Source organism: Nerophis ophidion, linkage group LG25 (genome assembly GCF_033978795.1).
Source record: "Nerophis ophidion isolate RoL-2023_Sa linkage group LG25, RoL_Noph_v1.0, whole genome shotgun sequence".
Lineage (NCBI taxonomy): Eukaryota > Metazoa > Chordata > Actinopteri > Syngnathiformes > Syngnathidae > Nerophis > Nerophis ophidion.
This window is the reverse complement of record NC_084635.1, coordinates 22414378-22420377: the sequence shown is the minus strand read 5'-3', so window position 1 is coordinate 22420377 and position 6000 is coordinate 22414378. Positions and strand designations below refer to the sequence as shown.

At 40.1% G+C, this 6000-nt stretch overlaps 1 long non-coding RNA gene across 1 annotated transcript in view; it reads right to left on the bottom strand.

The window, feature by feature from the left end:
* Positions 1-311: 311 nt before the first annotated feature.
* LOC133542797 (uncharacterized) overlaps positions 312-6000 on the bottom strand; it is a 32898-nt gene continuing 27209 nt past the window's right edge. The window contains exon 3 of the long non-coding RNA XR_009804213.1: positions 312-788. This is a non-coding gene — a long non-coding RNA (uncharacterized LOC133542797). The remainder of the gene's footprint in view (positions 789-6000) is intronic.

Here is a 6000-nt window from a genome sequence, read left to right as displayed (position 1 = left end):
TAAAGACAACATGAGTCTATTCCAGGCAGTTAAGAACATATGTTTGTGTATTTCATTCCTACCATTGTCATCAGCATACTTGCCAACCTTGCCGAATATTCTGGGAGACTCCCGAATTTCCGTGCTTTTCCCGGGAAAACCATTCTCCCGAATTTCTCCCGATTACTAGCCGGACTTGAGTGAGGACAGCCTGTTGTCACGTCCGCTTTTCCTCCATATAAACAGCGTACCGGCCCAGTCACGTTATAACAGCTATGGCTTTTGGAGCTCAGTGCGCAACTGCACACACAGCAAGAAGGAGACCATTATATATGTCTCCGTTATCCATATGTTTATCTATAACCCATAAAGTAGGCAGGCACGGAGCTATTTCTCAGCGTGTGTTTATTCCAGCTGGCACGTTAATACACTGACACACAACATCCGTATTCCCATCATGCATTGCTTCAAATCTACGGCAAGTAGTAATGTCCAAAATCATAACAGAGACGAAGCAGAAAAACGAAGAAGAGACATGGCGTCGACGAGTAAGAAGTACGCTTGCAAGTTCCAAAATGATTGGAAACAAGAATTTCAGTCCATCCAAGACAGCTCGAAGGGGAAAGGGGTATGCTAGGGAGAGTTCAATCAATGTTTATTCATATAGCCCTAAATCACAAGTGTCTCAAAGGGCTCCACAAACCACAACGAAATCCTCGGTAGATGGAAGATTCCAGACTCTGGTGCATTTGATGAAGGCACTTTTGTGCGTGCCACACAGCAATGCATCATCAGAGAGGGTGTTCAGCCTGGTTAGAAAGATAGTGACAGAGAATAGAATGAGGATGGACAATTCAACCTTAAACTCAGTCCTTTCCTGCAAATTAAATGTCACAGATGCTGCCCATACATATTCTCCTTCAAAAAGTTCTATCGGGGCACCCCTAGACGTGACGTAACAAAATGTGGAAACATTCAACAATATCAATACTATTCCACCTATATCTACACTAAGTCGAACCAGTACAAAGGCTCAGAGAAAAGTATGTATCAATTAGCTTTTTTTCCCCACATACTGTACTTTACCCTTTTTTTCTCTGTGGATGTTCAGTTACACTATACTGTAGGTGCTTCACAGTAATATTTCCTCTGCAGAAAAGGAAAGATGAAGAGGAAAACAACCTATCGCCTCCTTAGATTAGATGGATTAGATTAAATAGTACTTTATTTATTCCGTCAGGAGAGTTCCTTCAGGAAAATTAAAATTTTCAGCACAATCCCATTCAAGTTTAGACAAACATTACAGGGAGACAGAACAGGATCGCTGACGGGTCTGCCGGCTTCCAGCGCCCCTTACAAAAAAGATGAGATACAGGTAAACAAGAGGGGGAATGGGAGAAAAAAATAGAAGATTAAAATAAAATTAAAAAAAAATCGGTCTTAGCCTGGGCCCTGGAGAGTGCAGACTGAGGCTAAGGGGGAAAAAAACAACAACTCATAGCCATGGTACACAGCCCTCTTCCATGTGTGTAAGAGGGAAACATAGAACATCAAAGAACACAGAGGACATTAAAGACATTAAAGCAGCAGATACAACCAGACACTTCTACATACAGCTATCAATAAAAACTAAAAGAAACATATGCACTTTGGTGGCCTCTGCGGTGTTCCACGCCATCGTCCGCTGGGGTGGAGGGAGCATGGCCAGAGACAGGAGCAGACCCAACAAAGCAACCAAGACAGCAGACTCCACTCTCGGCCAGTGTCCAGTCCGCATGGATGAGCGAGGATACGTCCAAGGTGACTGATGTGTCCGACACCTGCTCTACCAGCCAAGACACCACGAAGCCTCTCCGTCCCAGCGCTCAGTGCTAGCTCCGCAGCCCTGTCCCCTCATCCGCACCTCCTCCAGTCCCTCCAAACTCTGCAGTCCTGTCCCCTCATCCGCATCTCCGCCAGTCCCTCCAAACTGACTCCGGTGTGGCAGACACCCAGCAGCTAGTCTCCATGGCCAAAAGGCTCCAAGGAGGCAGATCCAGAAGTCCACAAAAAAGCACCACAGAGGTCACGAAAGTGGCACCCCTTGTCACACAGTCCCAAAGGGTCCCGGACCAAAAGGCAAAAAAATATAATAAGACATGAAAACAAGAGGGAAACACAAAAGGATGACACAAGAGCACAGAGCTCCTGCCAACAGCAGCCACTACAGCAGCGCCATCTTGGAAGGAAAAAAATAAAATAAAAAAAATTAGTGTTTTTGTCTTTTTTCCAACTCTTCTCTGGCGTAGAAAGGCGAGAGAATTTCGGTCCAAGCTATGTATGTGACTAAGGGAACAAAATAATTATCAGCACAGGTTTGCAGGTGAACAGAGCAGATGTCCTGTTAAATAAACACCTCAGTGGGTCCTTTGAAGTCTTTGACATCTTATTTAGTTGCATAGTGGCTAGTCTGTTGCTCACTTTTTCTATGTCTGTTACTCATCTTTGATTAATAATTTATGCTATAGAGCGCCTCATGTCACCTACGAATCACCTTTGCCATCTGCTTTGTTCCAACTGCATGGGTTGAAAGCCTTGGTTTTAGAGCTCAGGTGTCCATTGAGCCTCAAACTCTAGGAGCGGTTATTTTTGTTCTGTCTGCCAAAGATACATGTTTTAAATTCATTAGGATTGTCCCAATCTCACTTTTTAACTTCCGATACGATACCGATATTGATTCAAAACGGTATCAGCACATGTAGGTGTGTGGAATGTTAGTTAGACAGGCTTTTAAAGTAAAATTAATCACATGGTGAGCAATGGTAGGTACGAATTTTAAAACCCTAACCTAGTTATTATTAATTGTCTAAAATGAACCTATGATGTCTTTGAGTTGAAGTGGTGTGGTCATTTTTATTTATTTTAATATATATATATATATTTTGGCAACACCTTGTCGCTACAGTAATTCATATAATTAATAATTGACCTCATGACACAGTAAGTTAAATGATGCAAACATGTTTTTTTACTGGATATTTTCTAACACACTTCTGGCTTGGAAATTTTGTATCTGTAAGTAATATGCAACCATAATTATTTAATTCTTGTCAGTATTAGCAAATGCGGTGTTTTAGACTGGAACTTTGTAAACTTATGTATGTCTAGCTTGTGTGCTATTGTGTGCTTAGCTGTTTTGCAGCTGCTAGCTCCTACAGCCTGCCGTGTTTACTGTACCTTTTGTAAATGACTACTAAAATACAAGAAATGAGTAATCTTGTGTGCTTATTGGAGGACATTTAGCTGTTAACTAGCTGTCAAGCTGTGCACAAGTAAACATGCCGCAGGACTGCTTGTATCGGAGCGCCTATATCGGAAATTGGTGAAATTTGGGCGTCGATACCAAGGGTAGTATCAGTATATGATTGATGCTAATGTGATTTGGTCAATATTTTTCTTTACTTTTTTTGTTGTGTTTGTTAATGTTTTCAAACTCAGGAATAATTCCTTGGATACAGGAGGACTTTGAGGGCAAAAACCAAATGGTTTAAATGAGCAGTAGATGTAGTTATTGTGAACTATTTACTTTGTTTTGTTCAAACAACTGTGTGTATAATAAAATAGAATAAGAAACTAATTTAAATATTGTCTCGATATTGTTAAAAAGTCAATAGCACTTCCAATGAGTAAATTGAAAATTGTACAGTTAATACATGAGATCGGTATAGGTATTGGTTTTGGCCGATCTCACTTGTGGATGATGGCTATCAACAACAAAAAGCTATGGTAGTGCTGTCTTCGTCTAAGGATTTTCATAGTTGAATCTGATTTAGTAGGTTTTGCCAATAGTACACTATCAGTATAATTTATGGCAACTTATTTAAAGAGAAAAATAAAGAGATTGTGATGGTAGTAGTGTATACCGACTAGAGATGTCCGATAATGGCTTTTTTGCTGATATCCGATATTCCGATATTGTCCAGCTCTTAATAACCAACTGATACTGATTTATACATTCGTAGAATTAACACATTATTGAGCCAAATTTTGTTGTGATGCCCCGCTGGATGCATTAAACAATGTAACAAGGTTTTCCAAAATGAGAGAACAACGTCAACTCAAGTTGTGGAAAAAAAGGCCAACATGGCACTGTCATATTTATTATTGAAGTCACAAAGTACATTATTTTTTTTTAACATGCCTCAAAACAGCAGCTTGGAATTTGGGACATGCTCTCCCTGAGATAATCCTGATACCCACTACAACTATGGGAAATACTATACTTTGACTTTCACAAAGTGCATTGTTTATTTATATTTTTTAAACATGCCTCAAAACAACAGCTACACAAAAAATGAAGGCACACAGCTTCAGCCCAGAGTATACTAGAGTAATAAAGTACACAATAACATAGTCCTCCTTTAGGGCAAGACTGCCTGGTATACTGTAAAACAGGAAATTATAAACTGGGCTCAATCTGCCCTGCTCTAACGTATTTGTATGAGTAACAAAAATGTGCTGCAAGCTAGTGGTGAGTGCTTGAAATGGCTGATCAGTCAGTCAGAGCTTCTGAAATGCTGCGTTGAGACAGGGCAGCTCTGCTCACTGCAAGTTGCAAAGTGTGCGCCATGCAGGGCAGACTAGCCACACCAAACCCCACCGTAGCTTTTGCCATATTGCGCGGGCTTTCGCTGTGGGGTGGTTTTTGTTGTATTTTTGTTTTTTCTCGGCGGAGTCTTTAAGAGACAACTGTGTGGTACTACTTTTTTTCGCTGTTTGCTTTTCATCCATCTTCCGCTTGTATTCATCGTGTATCTTCTTATGATTCTTGAAAAGGTGGGAGATCAAATTGCTCGTATTAAAGGAAGACGTCGTGGTTCCTCCTCACGTAACCACATTTTTTCAGTCATTGCAAATTACTTTTTTTTCATCCATCAGACACACTTTAAAATAATCCCAAACCATAGACATTGTCGTTAGTCAGTCACCGAGCTCGCTTGTTAGCCACGGCAAAACAGCACCGGCAACAACACACTCTTGTTGTTGTTATGCTCCGCTCGCGGCGGTTTTATGACGTCATCAAGCGTCGCCAGTAAACCTCTCATGCTGCAGTCGTCAACTCCTGTGTTGTGTAGGGAGAGGGGAGAAGAGAGAGAGGAGAAGGGAGGGGCTGCTGACTAGGAGACGCAACTGCTCTGTACTTCTCCCTACATTCATGTTTTACCGGATGTGGACCGCTCTATACAGCGGCGTTTTAAAAAGTCATTAATTTAACTTTTTGAAACCGATACCAGTAGTTTCCGATATTACATTTTAAAGCATTTATCGGCCGATATTATTGGACATCTCGAATACGGACTATTTCTTTATGTATTTATTTACAAACATAATTTATATTACATTATTGTTTCTTTTGTTGATTTTAGATTCTGCTGTGTAAGAAGGAAATACCTTGAAGCATAGAACTTATGGATAGCGACCCACAGTTAAAATATACATCATCATATAATATACAAAACACAGTACAGTAAAATTAATTTCAAAATCTACCCACATTTAGTATTTCGTACCAACCTACCAACAGGTTTACTTTTAGAGAGAAGGAAGCTTTTAATCCACCAAATCAGTCTTAATATCTTATTATTAAAATTTGATTAAAAAGTTGCATCTTGAAGATTTGCGATAATCTTGTCATACTTACAGGGGTCATGACCAGAATTATGCGACGAATGTGAAATCCTCAGCCATGACAGGTGTGCTAAATATACTGAGCTTAAAATAGGAAAACATTTTTCTTAAATTTCTCATTAAATATGTTTAAAGAATGTGTCTCTTTTACAGAGCTATCAATATCTTTCCAGATCACCAGGCCGTTACAGCCTGTATTAAAGCTTGTACACTTAGATCAGGGGTCCCCAACCTTTTTTGCACCACAGACCTATTTAATGTAGGCCTTATTTTCAGGAACCGGCTTTCCACTTGTGCCATATAAATACAGCAAAAATAAGTGCATGATAAAAACAACGTACTATTAGGCTGAAT